Source organism: Lipotes vexillifer, unplaced genomic scaffold, assembly GCF_000442215.2.
Source record: "Lipotes vexillifer unplaced genomic scaffold, Lipotes_vexillifer_v1.1 scaffold1491, whole genome shotgun sequence".
NCBI lineage: Eukaryota > Metazoa > Chordata > Mammalia > Artiodactyla > Lipotidae > Lipotes > Lipotes vexillifer.
In genome coordinates this window covers 958,927-973,654 of record NW_006771679.1, presented here as the reverse complement: position 1 = coordinate 973,654, position 14,728 = coordinate 958,927, and the positions used below count along the sequence as shown (strand labels likewise).

The following is a 14,728-nucleotide window of genomic DNA, read 5'->3' as shown; positions in this document are numbered from 1 at the left end:
AGCATATGGTACCTCTGAAGAAGGTAAGTGCTCTGGAGGTGAGGGAGACAGGGTGTGGGTGCTGAGTGAGCTGTGACGGTAGCCAGCATTTACTCTTTCACATAAGGCATTTAAAGAACTCTGATAAGATTGTATGTTAGGAGAGACCTAAAGAGGCCTGAGGTCAAGTCCCCAGGATATCTAAAGGAACCGTGCTCCGGGCAGAGGGAATAACAAGTGCAGAGACCTTAAGGCAGGAATATTCTGGAATGAATAAACAAACTCACTGACCAATAGAGAACATTAATTTTACAGAAGAAACTGAGCTCTGTTGATGCCAAGTAATGATTCTCCACATCCCTAGGGAGAGGGATTCAGGACTGAATCTCTTTATCCACTCATACTTTTCCCTCTATGCTGTGATACAAGTTCTTTTATTTTTTCTAAGGGAATCTGCAGTTATTTAACCCACACAAGAATCAATAAAAACAAAAAATAAATGCAAAACAAAATTTTTCTTTCAAAATTTCTTTCAAAGAAGTACTTACTTCTTTTGGGCCTGGGTTCTTGAAATCTAATTTTGTATCCCCTGATGAGTCAAAAATATTTATTAACAAAACAAAAAAAACCAAAAAAAAATATTTATTATCCTAGAAAGTTTTTTTTTTTTCATATATTGTTACTGTAACTTCTAGGATACAGAAACATTCGTACTTTTCCCCTAAAAGTGATGCAACTGTTGTTCCAAGTGAGAGCTTACCCTCAGAATTTTTTATGGCTGAATCTTTTTGATCATTAAAAAGTAAAATAAAATAAAAGGCACCAGAATTCCCTGGTGGTCCAGTGGTTAGGACTCCGCGCTTTCACTATTGAGAGCCCGGGTTCAATCCCTGGTCAAGGAACTAAGATCCCACAAGCCATGTGGCACGGCCAAAGAGAAAGAGAGAGAAAAAAAAAAAGAATACAAGTAATACAATTTGTTCTAGAAATGCCAGAAAATACGAAAACCAACAAACAAAACAAACAAAAAAGAGCAAAGAAAATAAAAGGCACCATATATGAAAGCTACTACACAGATGTTGCTGGGTTTTTTTTTCTTTTTTTGTGGTACGCGGGCCTCTCACTGCTGTGGCCTCTCCCATTGCGGAGCACAGGCTCCGGACACACAGGCTCAGCGGCCATGGCTCACGGGCCCAGCCGCTCCGCGGCATGTGGGATCCTCCCGGACTGGGGCACGAACCCGCGTCCCCTGCATCGGCAGGCGGACTCTCAACCACTGCGCCACCAGGGAAGCCCAGGTGTTGCTGTTTTGAGGGTGATTTATACCTTGTCTCTTTGGTAGGCATTTGATACTCTATACATAATGCTAAACAGTGAGTTTGACATTCTCCCTCCCCACCTGAATTGAACATCATCTTTCTATATACTACAGATATAAACAGATTATTTGTTTAGCCTTCCTAACCACTTGGAAATTATTGTTAACTGAGTGTTGATTTGTTTTCAATCTGCCATGCCTCATTCTAATGTGAATTTATTACTTCTAGGTGATCAGTTTAAAAATAGAAATCAAAAGCCAAACTTCTGTTTTTATATTTATTTTTAAACAAGGGGATTCCAAAGCTACATCATAGACAGAGTGAAGAGCCACTTTTGTTTGAGAGTGGCTACTTATTTTTGCTACCTCTATATTTAAAAAAATTTTAGTGCTAGTAGTTACTGAGATGACTCATAGTTTAAAATAAAGTGGTATTTCATGTGGTCATACAGTATACTCCAAACTGATTGCCAGTATTAACTTGCTGTCAGTTGCTTGACATACTTCTCTGTGTGAGCTCTTTGTGTAGCTTTTTTCTTTCTATATGTTCTACCTGTAATTGCATTGCAAATTTATGTATACCATTTATATTTCTCATCCATATATTCTTAATGAGTGTAACTAGTGAGTACAGGTAGTCATTTCTCATGCATTTTTGATGTGTGTTGACATAGATACTCAACGATGATGTTGAAATATTAATGTTTCGCTACAAGTTCCCAGAGCTATTCATCACTCTTTCATTTATTAATATAGTCAGAGAGAGTACATATGACAGAACACCATACTGTAATATATTTGAAATTACCTCAATTCACCAGGATATAATCTCGTCCATTTGCAGTCAAATGCTCTAGGCACTCTCTTCTTATTACTCTTCATGAGTTATTGCCATTGTACCATAATTTTCCTTCACTTTATAGCACTCTCCCACACTTGAATCTCATTGAATATGTTTACTTACATGTGTCAAATGAAAGTAGAAAATTGAAGGATACGTTTTCATGGAGAACCTGCTGCTGTAAAGAAAAATCTGACATAGATAGAAAAAGATAGCCTGGATCAGAATGAATCTTATCAGGTTGACATTTTACCATGATTTTGTGCCATCTACTTTCACAGTCACAAAGTTGAGGGTTGCCCTCAGTTGAAATCTAGTACATCACACATTATGGCTTATCCTAAAAGTTAAATCCCAAACCATGTGCAGTTAGTATAGTAAAAATGCCAGCAAATTTCTGGGTACAATTTTGGATCTTTTTCGTTAATTTGAATAAAGTTCTATCTATTTACCTACCTATCTGCATATCTTTTCAAATTATCAATTAATGTTACTTTTGGTTGCAAATAACAATAAATGTTACAAGAGAACTTAAACATGGAATTATTTATCTGGGATAACAAGAAGTCTGGAGTAAGCAGGACAGGCTGATGGAGTGTCCTAAGGTTCGTCCTAGGGTTTCTTCTCTCTTCCTGTTTTGTTGTCCTTCAGTTGTGGCTTTCCAATGGTTATATGAAGTCAACTGCATCTCCAGGTATCCCGCCCTTAAAATAGTCAGAAGAGAAGGAGTAAAAGCAAAACAAACTAACCAGAAGGACATAGCAACCAACTGTGTCACTTTTAAAAAGCTTTCCCAGGACACCCCCCATGTGATTTCTGCTTATATCTCACTGGCCAAAACTAATTTACATGTTCCCAATTATTGGAGTATGGCTAAGGAAAAGAAAAACATGGACAGGACTGATTCAATTAATCAGTAATGTCTGCCACCAAATATTAATTTAATACCTAATAAAAATATGGCACCACCCCAAATTCAATATCAAGGTGTTTTTTTTTTTTTTCCTAATCATATATTGCCGCTATAATGTTGTGTAGCCAGTCATTCCAGAACTCAGTGGAATACCATCATAAAACATTTACTTCTCTTCCATGTATCAGCTGGTCATTTGGAGCAGGTCTGCAGGTTCTTGGAGCAGTACTGTTCATTCATTTCTCTTAACCCAAAGGGCAGCCCAGGGCATGTATATCTCACAGCAGTGGCTAGAACACAAGGGGACAAGCCCTATAGTACAAACAAATTTTAAGCCTTTGCGCACATCATTCATCTGCTAGCATCGCATTGGCCAAAGCAAGGCACATGACCAAGCCCAGCATCAATGGGGTGGGGAAATATATCCCTCCCATGGAGATGCAAAGCTTTAGGAGAGTGATGACTAGTGTACTAATATTCCGGGAAAAAAAATGGCTGTTGTTTCTAGAAGCAATTGAAATTAATTTACCTATTTTTGAAATCTTATTTTCTAAGTTTTAGCAAATTTTAGTCATGATCTCATGAAATTTGTAGATGGCCCTGGTGGATCTCATAAATTCTTCTTTCTATATCTACTTAATGATGTATGTTTTAAAATTAATAACAAGTACATTTATTGAGTCTTGATATCTGGATTTCATAGTGTAAACTCTTATCTCCAGGGCTTACACTCTCAGAAGTGTTTGATTTTGCCAAGTGTAATAGAGTGGTGTTACAAAAGATGTAGCACGTAGCAAGAGGCTGATTCTAGCTGAATAAGCAAAATCTGTGAAATGTAGTTATGTTCAGTCTCTAAACTCAAATTAACATTGATTAACCTCTTATGGTGCACAAAATGACAAAAAAATTAACATTAGCTAATGTGCCTGTTCCCCTGATTTCTGGAATTAGATAGCTGTGGACTGTGAGAGTGACAAAATACAAAACGTCAAATTGAAACTATTACACAGTTAAGAGAAGATAAAGTCTTTGAGCTAAAATTTCGTGACCTTTCAGCAAAAAGTGTTTGGGTCTTCATTTCTACATCCCTTCTCCATTTTGTTCTGTATATGTAATCACTGTTACAGGTGATAGAACACATGGAATTGATTCTTGTAGTTTCGATTTTCTAATGCAAATATAAAACTCATTTAAAATTGGACATTTAGAGAAACTTTTCCTAGTATATAATAGTAAAGTGCAAACAAGGAAATTGATTAGAAAAAATAAATGTCTTTCTTAAAATCAAGAAATTAGAATATCTTCTTGTCTACTTGGGTGGATTACTTTGTGGGGTTAAGATATTAATTTTTCACTGTAGCTTTATATGAGGCTTATTATTCAAGTAAAGTCAGTAGACCAGTAAAGGTTTTACAATATGAGAATATCCAGCAAAAGTATTGTCAAGAAGACAAACAAAGTAATTGTTGAATTAAAAGCATGTAATCTCTTCATAGACTAAAATCAACCTGGTTTTTAAAAAATATATTTATAGCCTTGGCTTTTTACTCCTACATTTTTACCAAAGCTTCCAGATTGACAGCTACTTTGAAAACAAATCAGGAGTTTCATAAATCTTGCCGTGTGTATCTTTAAAAGATCAAGATTATCCTAGTGTTTTAAAAGGGATTGCATGATACATTATTAGTCATGAAAATGAGTAACAAGTTGGTCACATGCCCAAAAAACTCAGGAAGACAATATCGGAAGTTATTGAAATAGTTCAGACACGAGCACCTCTGGGCCTGGGCCAGGACTCCAGTGGTGGCTTTTGAACCAGTAACAATAACCCTAAGTGTTGTATTAAAAATATAGTGCTTTATAAGTCTCAGTTTATTTTTATTATGTATCTCACCGTGTTCCTAATGTAGCAGTGAATGAATTCTCTCATTTTACAGATGAGGACCCTATAACTCAGGAAAGTTAAGCACTTAGTAGGCATCATAAAACTAATAAGTAGGGCTTCCCTGGTGGCGCAGTGGTTGAGAGTCCACCGGCCGATGCAGGGGACAGGTTCGTTCCGAGGACCCTATAACTCAGGAAAGTTAAGCACTTAGTAGGCATCATAAAACTAATAAGTAGGGCTTCCCTGGTGGCGCAGTGGTTGAGAGTCCACCGGCCGATGCAGGGGACACGGGTTCGTTCCCCGGTCCGGGAAGATCCCACATGCCGCGGAGCGGCTGGGCCCGTGAGCCACGGCCGCTGAGCCTGCGCGTCCGGAGCCTGTGCTCCGCAATGGGAGAGGCCACGACAGTGAGAGGCCCGCGTACCGCAAAACAAAGCAAAAACAAAAGCTAATAAGTAGTGATGCTAAGGATGCCCGATCAGATATATTTTACAGTACATGTTAAAAGTGCTCCTTCCTGCATTCTGTCTTGAAGGGAAAGGATTTATGATTTATGTTTTAAAGGAATAATTGACAGTTTTAGTGATAACTAGACTCTAAAGGATTAAGATAAAGGCAAAAGGAATGGCCATGCCTTTGAACTGAATCATGTAATTGAGTAGAGTGGGTGGAGTTTGATAAAATGGTGAAACATACAAACGGAACCATCCTGTTGGAATTTTGAGATCTGGAACTGGAACCGATTAGAGAAGGCTGGAAATGTAGAAAGGCAGTCATTGGCATAAGAATGATTATTGAGGTTAATTTTTTTTTTGAGGTATTATTTACATACAGTAAAACACATATTTTAAAAATACAGTTCAACAAATATCATATGTTAACGCATATATGTGGAACCTAGAAAAATGGTACAGATGAACCGGTTTGCAGGGCAGAAATAGAGACACAGATGTAGAGAACAAACGTATGGACACCAAGGGGGGAAAGTGGTGGAGGGGGGTGTGTGGTGGGATGAATTGGGAGACGGGGATTGACATATATACACTAATATGTATAAAATGGATAACTAATAAGAACCTGCTGTATAAAAAAATAAATCAAATAAAATTCAAAAAAAAAATACAGTTCAAAAAAAAAAATACAATTGTATATACAGTTGCCTCTCAGTATCCATGGGGATTGTTCCAGGACCCACGTGGTTACAAAAATCCGAGGATGCTAAAGTCCCTTATGAAAATGGCTTAGTATTTGCATATAACCTACACAACATCCTCCCTTATACTTACTTTAAATCATCTCTAGATTGCTTATAATACTAACACAATGTAAATGTTATGTAAATAGTTGTAAATACAATGTAAATGTTATGTAAATAGTTACCAGCTCCTGGCACATTCAAGTTTTGATTTTTGGAGCTTTATGGAAAAAAAAAATTTTTTTTTTTCAATCCACGATTGGTTGAATCCACAAATGCAGAACCCTTGGATGGGGTGGGCATGGGGCCAGGGTTGGGTCTGCGGGGGAGGGGGGCGACTGTACTCATACACCTGCAACTTTTTTTTTTTTTTTTAATTAATGTTAGAGTAGAAGTATGTGTATGAGATGGGTAGAGAGAAATGGTGGTGGGGGGGGTGTTGAATATGCCCTGCTTAACTAGCTTTATTTTATTATTTTTTAAAATTTATTTATTTTTGGCTGCATTGGATCTTTGTTGCTGCGTGCAGGCTTTCTCTAGTTGCGGCGAGCTGGGGTTACTCTTCATTGCGGTGCGCAGGCTTCTCATTGCGGTAGCTTCTCTTGTGGAGCACGGGCTCTAGGCACGCGGGCTTCAGTAGTTGTGCTGAATCAAGACAAAGAACGTTTCCATCGCCGAAAAAGTTACCTTCGCACCCTGCACCCACCAGTAAATTCAGTACCTCCCCCTAACCCCCAGCCAATCACTTTCTGATGTCTGTCTATGGAGTAGTTCTAGACCTTCCTTTATGGAATCGTATACTATGTATTCTTTGGTTTCAGTCTTCTTTCACTCAGCATGATGTTTTTGAGATTGTTGCATGTTGTTACATTGCTAAGTAGTACTCCATTACTTGCATGTAATATAACTTGTTTATTCTTTCACTCATTGATGAACATTTGGGTTGTTTCCAGTTTGGGTTTATTATATTAGGGCTGTGTGAACATTCTGTGCAACTCTTCTGTGGACATGTTTTCATTTCTCTTAGGTAGCTACCTAGAAGAGGAATTGCTGGGTCAAGGGAACATGTATGTTTATCTTTGTAAGAAACTACACAACCGTTTTCCAAAGTAGCTGTATCCTTTTACATTCCCGCCAGCAGTGTGCAAGAGTTCCAGTCAGTCCACATCTCCAGCTACCTTTGATATTCATAGTCTTTTTTTAAGGCATTCTCTTGGTTACTTAATCTTTAAAAGAAGATCTATTCAGTCCTTTTCAGTGAAGAGCAAGATGCCAAGGACCAGTTTTGGAGAAAGACCCGTGGTGAGGAGACAGATAAAGAAAGTTACACGGACAGAAGGGCTAAGAGAAGCATCAAGAAAATAGGGAGGAGTGATTTTCAGCCAGATCCTGTCCCTTTGAGGTTTCAGGAGAGTGAAAAATGAGAACTCTAACCAATTTAGCAAAAAATGAGCTAGAGACAGTACAGATCTCATTGAGTTGCGGAAAGGACTTATAAGCCTGGATGCAGCAAGTTAATAGGAAGGAATCATGAGTGCTGAAGGGGTAGGAGCCTAAGATTCGAGGAAGCAAACGTATACACGTAACCGTCAGGGAGATGAGAAAAATAGGATGACAGTCAGAGGAGTGATGTTCATTTCTGTAGACTAGAGATCAACCCAGAGTGAAAAGAAAGCTTGGGACAGTTATTCAAATAACTGTGTTTGGGGAAAAGAAAACAAACAAAAAACTTAATTACAACATGTTTTTGTCTGAATATATAAATTTGATTATCTGATAACTATTGGAGAAATCAATGTAGGTAGCAATTATGAATTTTTATCCATTCAAAATATACTGATTAAAGGCCCAGTAAATGCCATAGTCATTGGTATCTCCCCCTCTCTGTTTTCATTCTGGGTACATCTTTGTCTTCTTATCCGCATGAACTTTGAAATTCTTCCTCTGATCTCTTAACTTCAAACGTGAATAAGTATTTGTAAGCTTTAAACCCCAAATGAGGTTGGGTCTTGGTTTATTCCAATGAGAAAATAAGGAGCTTTTCTTTTAGTAATAGCTCTTCCATTTGCTAACTCCATAATAGTTTATAACCCTCCAACCTTCCCATTTCTTATCCATTAAAGATAGGGAGAGTCTCAAGTATTTTCCAGATTTCTGTGCTTGTAAAGTGCCCAGGAACTATAGTTACCTCTTTATATTACATAACTAAAATTATAAAGTCAAAATTGCAGGTAAATGTTACTGATTCATCCAGATACTCCTACTAGATCATTTGAATGACTGTTTATTGTTGTTTATTGTTCTACTTAATGACATGACAGACATCAGAAGGGGATTACTTCCTTCTTGCACTTCATTCATTCAGTGCTTATTGAACGCTTGCCATGTGTAAAGACCTCACCCTCAGCTTCGTGAAGGAGACAAGTAGAGAATGTCATCTCTGACACACCAAGAGTGGTTTCATTTTCTGTCCACCACAGTATCTAGGATATTTGTAGTCAAAGAAAATTTCCAGTGAACTTAAGTTCTTCCATGCATTGCAGTCATTTCTGTTATCTTTCATGGAAGCTCACATTTCTTGAGCATCGAATATATGCCAGAAATCACCAGTCACTGGGGAAGGTCTGCATGGGTCAGGCAAACCCATCTTTATCACAGGGGAAAAAAAAGATTCAAGATTGTTTCACATGTCTTCCCAATTTAAGGGGGAAAAAAGTGTCAATACTTCCTTTTTAGCAAATCCGTTGCTTGTAAAACCCAGTCATTATTGATTTTAAAACCAGTTTAAGAGGGAGGAGATATGGGGATATATGTGTACGTATAGCTGATTCACTTTGTTATAAAGCAGAAACTAACACACTATTGTAAAGCAATTACACTCCAATAAAGATGTTAAAAAAAATTACTTGAATTTAAGTAATCAAGTAAGAGTTTGGAATTTAGAGTTTTAGAATTGAAACTTCAATACAATTTAATGTAATGATAATAGATGATTTATACGAGATCCAATAAAAACTGTCAAGAACCTGCTTTACATATGAAAAATATTAATCACGAAGACAGTAGTTGTTTAGGAAAGGAGTCCTTAGCCAGGAAATTCATTCCCATGTTGTCTCCAAGCTTATTCACTGTTCTTGCGGGCTAAGGAAAGGAGTTTGTGAGCTATAAACTCTTCAAATGAGAAGCTATGCATCTGGTGTCAGAAATGTTCCTTTGATGATGCTTTTCAAGGTGACGCCTATAGAATGCTAGATTTTAAATGCTTAAGGTTCATTTTAATGAAATTCAATAAATTTTTAAATTGCAGTTATAATACAATCACATATAAGAGTTGCCAAACAACTTTTTTTTTTTTTTTTTTTTTTTTTTACAAACTTGGAGCCTATAATTGCATTAATTTGTACTGCCATATTATCTTATTTTAGGGGCAGATTGCAAAACAGATCTCCTGCCGTCTCTCTGTTCATATGTTTAAAAATCCTGTAAATGCAATTCTTGAGGTGCTGAATGCAGGAACTCGGCACAGTGCTTGTAATGTAGTAAAACCTCAATAAATGTTAGTTGTTGCTGCTTCTCTTTATGACCCTTTTTATCATACATTGCTAGTTATAAAGGTTGTCACTTTGCACGAATTCTTTTCAAATTCATGTCTACAGATGTCCACTCACATAAAATTGCACAGCTGAGTACATTACAAAAGCACACATGTGCCAGGCTCAATTAAATGTCAGGCAAAGTCAGGCACATGTGTTCAACATGTGACTTCACCATGGCTTAGCAGTCATTTGTATCAAGTGAATCTTTATAGCATGTGTGGCCAAGATAATATATTAGAAATCATTTTGGTTCTTATTTTCTAACTCTAATAATAATGCTAATATATACTTTCACTAGACATTTTTCTTAACTAACTTAAAAACAAAAGTTTCCTTTACTGTTTTTCAGGCTTCTGGGTCATTGTTTTATTATTAAGATGTGACATGTACATTGTTAAGTATACAGATCTTAAGTGTACAGCTCAGGGATGAACACACTCATGTGACCTTCGTATAGATCAAAATATAGAATATTTCAAATACCTCAGAGGGTTCCTTTATATCCTTCCCCTCAGTACAAATTTAAATTATTCAAGTACTTTTCCACCCAGTGAAAATCGACATTATTCTAATGGCAGAGGATTCGGAGATTGCAGAATGGCCTTTTAAACAGTCTGACCATTTTTAACAATGAATTTCAGTGGTTCCAAATTCTTTTAGACTCACTCCCTGAAACGAAATACAAGGTCATGTGGATGCTGCCATTGATCTTAGAAAAATCCTCACATTTTAGTATTTATATTAAAACACATAATTGTTCTTTTCATATCCATTTTATAATAATTATTAAGAATTTCTATTCATAAAATAAGTTTATTATAGCTACATATTGCTTTTGTCTCTTTTACGCTTTGAGATTCTGTGTTCAATTTCATTGTAAAAAGGCTTCTTGTAGCAGTTTTCATCTAAGATGTGGATACAAATTGGTGGGTTAGGATTCACTGGTATATTGTAATCGGTTCAAAGAGTGGCGTTGCAGCTAACTGGAAATATCATTTAACCTACTGTCTGTACCATAGCCATAATAAGCGACCTTCAAAATCTGGGTTTATTTGTGTCTATTTTCTGGTGTCTGTCTGACTGTGTATATAAACATGAGAATTACATGTCTATGAATATTGGGGGAAAAGCAGTTAAGAACAGCTGATTTAGGTCGGTGGCTTGCCATATTTAGTGCATTCTGCAGACCAGGATAGCGCATTGTGGGGAATAATTTTTGAGACTACTCCAGCATGATGCCAGTGAACTGGATTCCTGTTTTGATGATTGTATTCTTTGGCCCACAGGGATCATAATCCCAGAACAGAAGCCATGACAACAAGGCCGAATACCGTATTTCTTTACTTATTCCCTTTCCCATTTCAAAAGAAATTTTGCCATAATCTATACAAATGTACCTAGTATAGTGTAATTGAAAAATTAACAACTGGGCTAACAAATCAACATACAGGAAAAATAATGCAACAACAGTTAGATAAAGCTAGGGAACTGTTAATACCTAGATACGCAGAGCATGAGATTCTGCATAATAAATACAGGTAGGATGCTGGTGTCATCCATATATACTTAAAGGTCACTTCTATAATAAGGCTTTATTCTAGGAGAATAGCCACAGAAGTATTGCTCTTAAGGAAGACAGTGATTTTTTTTGACCTGACAACTTATCTGGAATGACAAACAGGTAATGTGGCAGAAAAAAAGTGGCAATTCAATGAGGAAGAATGACAAATTGCATTGAAATTCTGCTACAGTATTATTTATAGAAAAATACTTTCAACTGCATCATTAGATAATAGTGTAATAATGATTTTTAGCTTTTACTATGTCTAAGTAGTCACATGAATATATACTTTTACTACTAAATCTGGTAAACATTTCTACTCTCGTGTCTTTATAAAATGTATAGACTGCACATATCTATTCACTCTGATTATCGTATTTTGAGTCCGTTTAACTTTCAGATAACTTTAAGAAAATGAAAGAAGTCCTAGGAAGCTTTTTTAGGGATCTTGAGGGGAATGCAAAAGAATTTTTTTTGTAATTTATTTCTGGTGAGTTTGAAACACAGAACATGTTTTCCAAGGGTTAGTTCCCCCTATTATCAAAAATTTCAAGATCAGAATAGATAATGTTCTGTTCACTCAATGTGTTACTTTTATTTCCTGGAAGGACAGGAGGGACTTTCATGGAAGAAGGAGTATGATTTGTGGAAGCCCAGAGCTGTGAGTCCTTGGTCCTGAATGTCACTCCCCCTCTGTGTTCTGCTGGCCCTGTTTTCAGGTTGCCCAGCCTCAGCACGCATTCACATCTGCAGAATGGAGGTGAGGAGACCAGCTCCCTCCTCTGTTATTAGACCACAGGAGGGAAACACCAGGATTAGCTGGAGAGTTCTTGCAGCTTCTTTGTAAAGTTGTTCCTAAACGCGCTGTGGCATCCCCAGAAAATTCTCTAAGCATGCTTTCTAAGCAGTATTTTGACTCCAGGACCATGCCCAGCACTGCATGCAGTAGATAGGATGCAATATAAAATTGTGTGTATCTCTATTAATTGGTTTTGAGTGCCACCCTAGAGAGTCTTGACCTTCATTGCTGCAAAGTAGTGTCAGCATGGGTCACTTCACAAAATACTTGATCATTGGAAGGATTAACTTCCATTCTAAGCACAAAACAGTGTAATTTTAAAAGGAAATTACAAAAATAAATATAAAACAAATGTATTGTCCAGAGCAGACTGATGTGGGTTTTGACTTACATTTTTAAATAAATTATAATAAGAATATAGTATGCTTACTGTTTGGTCTAGTATTTTAAGGGAAAGGACTATATATAATAAAGATTGAACAATTAATTAAAAGAAGCATAAGGATTACCTGCAAAAGTCAGAAATAGAGCATAACGCAAGGGAAAAAAAAAAAAAAGTCAGAAATAGATACATCTAAAACCAGTTTTTGTAAGCAACTGGATTGCTGAGATGTTTAGTTTATGAAATAAAATGTGAAAGCTGAGTACCATTATGTAAACAGTGAGTTGAAAAGAGGGCAAGAAAAGAATGTGTTCTGAGCAGTGGTCATGAGACAGGCACACCACATCTCTTATCTCTTTTCATTCCCACAGCTACAGAAAATAGGTGTTAATATTCCCACTTAAGCGATGAAGAACCAAAAGTCAAATGAATGTAGGTCACTTGCACAAGATCACAGAGAGTGTATATTTTGGAAATAGGGTCCAACCTAGCTATGTCTGACTCTGAAGCCTTCCTTTTCATTACATTGGGGAGGAGCGAGGGTGTCCTTAGTCCCTGTGGGGCCAGAGTCCCACTCTGGGCAAATTGTATGGTCTTATCCTCACCATTGGAATGAGGGAGATCTCCACATTGCTTTCTGGCTCTGAGTTCTGTCTGGGTAGTAGGAAAAAGAAACGTTTAGAATTGGTGCTCATTTCTTACTGACTGGTACCATGGTGACCATGGTGACACCCAGCAAGTCCTCGAATGCCATAGGGTGCTCATTTACAGAATGCAGATATAGTAATGCCTGTGTTCCTGCCGCAGGCTTTTGTGAGGATTGAATGAGACAGCAGTGTTTTGTGCACTCTCAGGCACTTCCCAAATGGAGAGTATCACTGATCCAGCATTCATGGCCCCGCTTAAAGACCAATGGATGAAAATATTTGTAGGAAAACAAAGGTGCGCAAACCTTCCCTTATAGGATGCGATTTATGAGACCATTATGTGTCCCCAAGAGCATTTATACTCTTAACTCACCAGAGTAGAAGGAAACTTTATTCTCAGTAGTTTTGAGTTTTATTAATGACTCAAACAGTTACAATTCGGAAAAAAAGTGGAGTATCTTAATAGCTTTCAGAAGTAACAATAAAGTATTTTGAAATGTGTACAGAACTCAGCAGTTTGCTGAGATGACAGATATATAGGACTCAAGGCAGGAAAACTAGTCAGTTTTCACTAGACTATGACTTTTATGTCATAATTAGCAGAATGTGTAGGTGCAAGTTTCACACTTTATAAGAAAATGAATTGCAGAGAACTCCATTTGCCCAGCTGTTTACTTAATTTGAAAGTTAATATGTAAGGTTGAAAAGTTCTGAAACAAAAATGCAAAAGGAGATGAAAGCAATTTCATTTTAAACATAACTAGAGAGCAGACATGTAAACAAAGGGAACGTGACATGTGTTTGATATAAGAGCAGAGAAGTGGTTTCTGCATGCCCAGTGCAGAGCTGTCCTTTACAGACTTGCTCTTAGCAGTCACTGGGAACCACCCTGTACTACTGAACTGAAGGTTTGCTCCTGAAACAAATCTGCTTTCAAATGCATTTGACATGTGGGTATACTTGTCATTTTCTATAGGCCATCATTTTACCTCTTCCCTGACTTCCTGAATGACAAATGAATGTGGAGAAAGGAACAAAAAGACCCTCATGAAAGGATGACAAATTTGGGTTGAACTAGAATTACCCGCTCAAATTCAGTTGCTTTGAAACCCAAGATTTGAAATAAGTTATGTATAAGTTCTTTAAGGAAATAAAATAATGCGCATTTGCCAAATTTAATATGGTGATAATTTTACAAGGGAAAGGTATTATATAAAACTAATAGATAAACAACAAACTACAAATTTGCATGTTAAGAGTAAGTTAACATAAGGAAAGAATCAGTCAAAGAAGAGCATCTTATTCAGCAAGGAGACTTAACAAGAGAACCCTGAGAGATTTAGTCAGTAATTATTTTTTTAAAATAAAATATATGTGGGCTACTATGGGGAGGACTAACATGTCAGGTGACATCCTCTCAAATTTTGAGATTATATTTCCTCAGTTTCTTCTTTTTTTTTTGCGGTACGCGGGCCTCTCCCTGTTGTGGCCTCTCCCGTTGCGGGACACAGGCTCCGGACGCGCAGGCTCAGCGGCCATGGCTCACGGGCCCAGCCCCTCCGCGGCATGTGGGATCTTCCCGGACCGGGGCACGACCCCGTGTCCCCTGCAT

General features: G+C 37.3%; 1 protein-coding gene across 2 annotated transcripts in view; it reads left to right on the top strand.

Moving 5' to 3' along the window:
* Positions 1 to 14,728, top strand: part of KLF12 (KLF transcription factor 12) — a 446,968-nt gene that overhangs the window by 340,752 nt on the left and 91,488 nt on the right. The gene's annotated exons all lie outside the window — the stretch shown is intronic.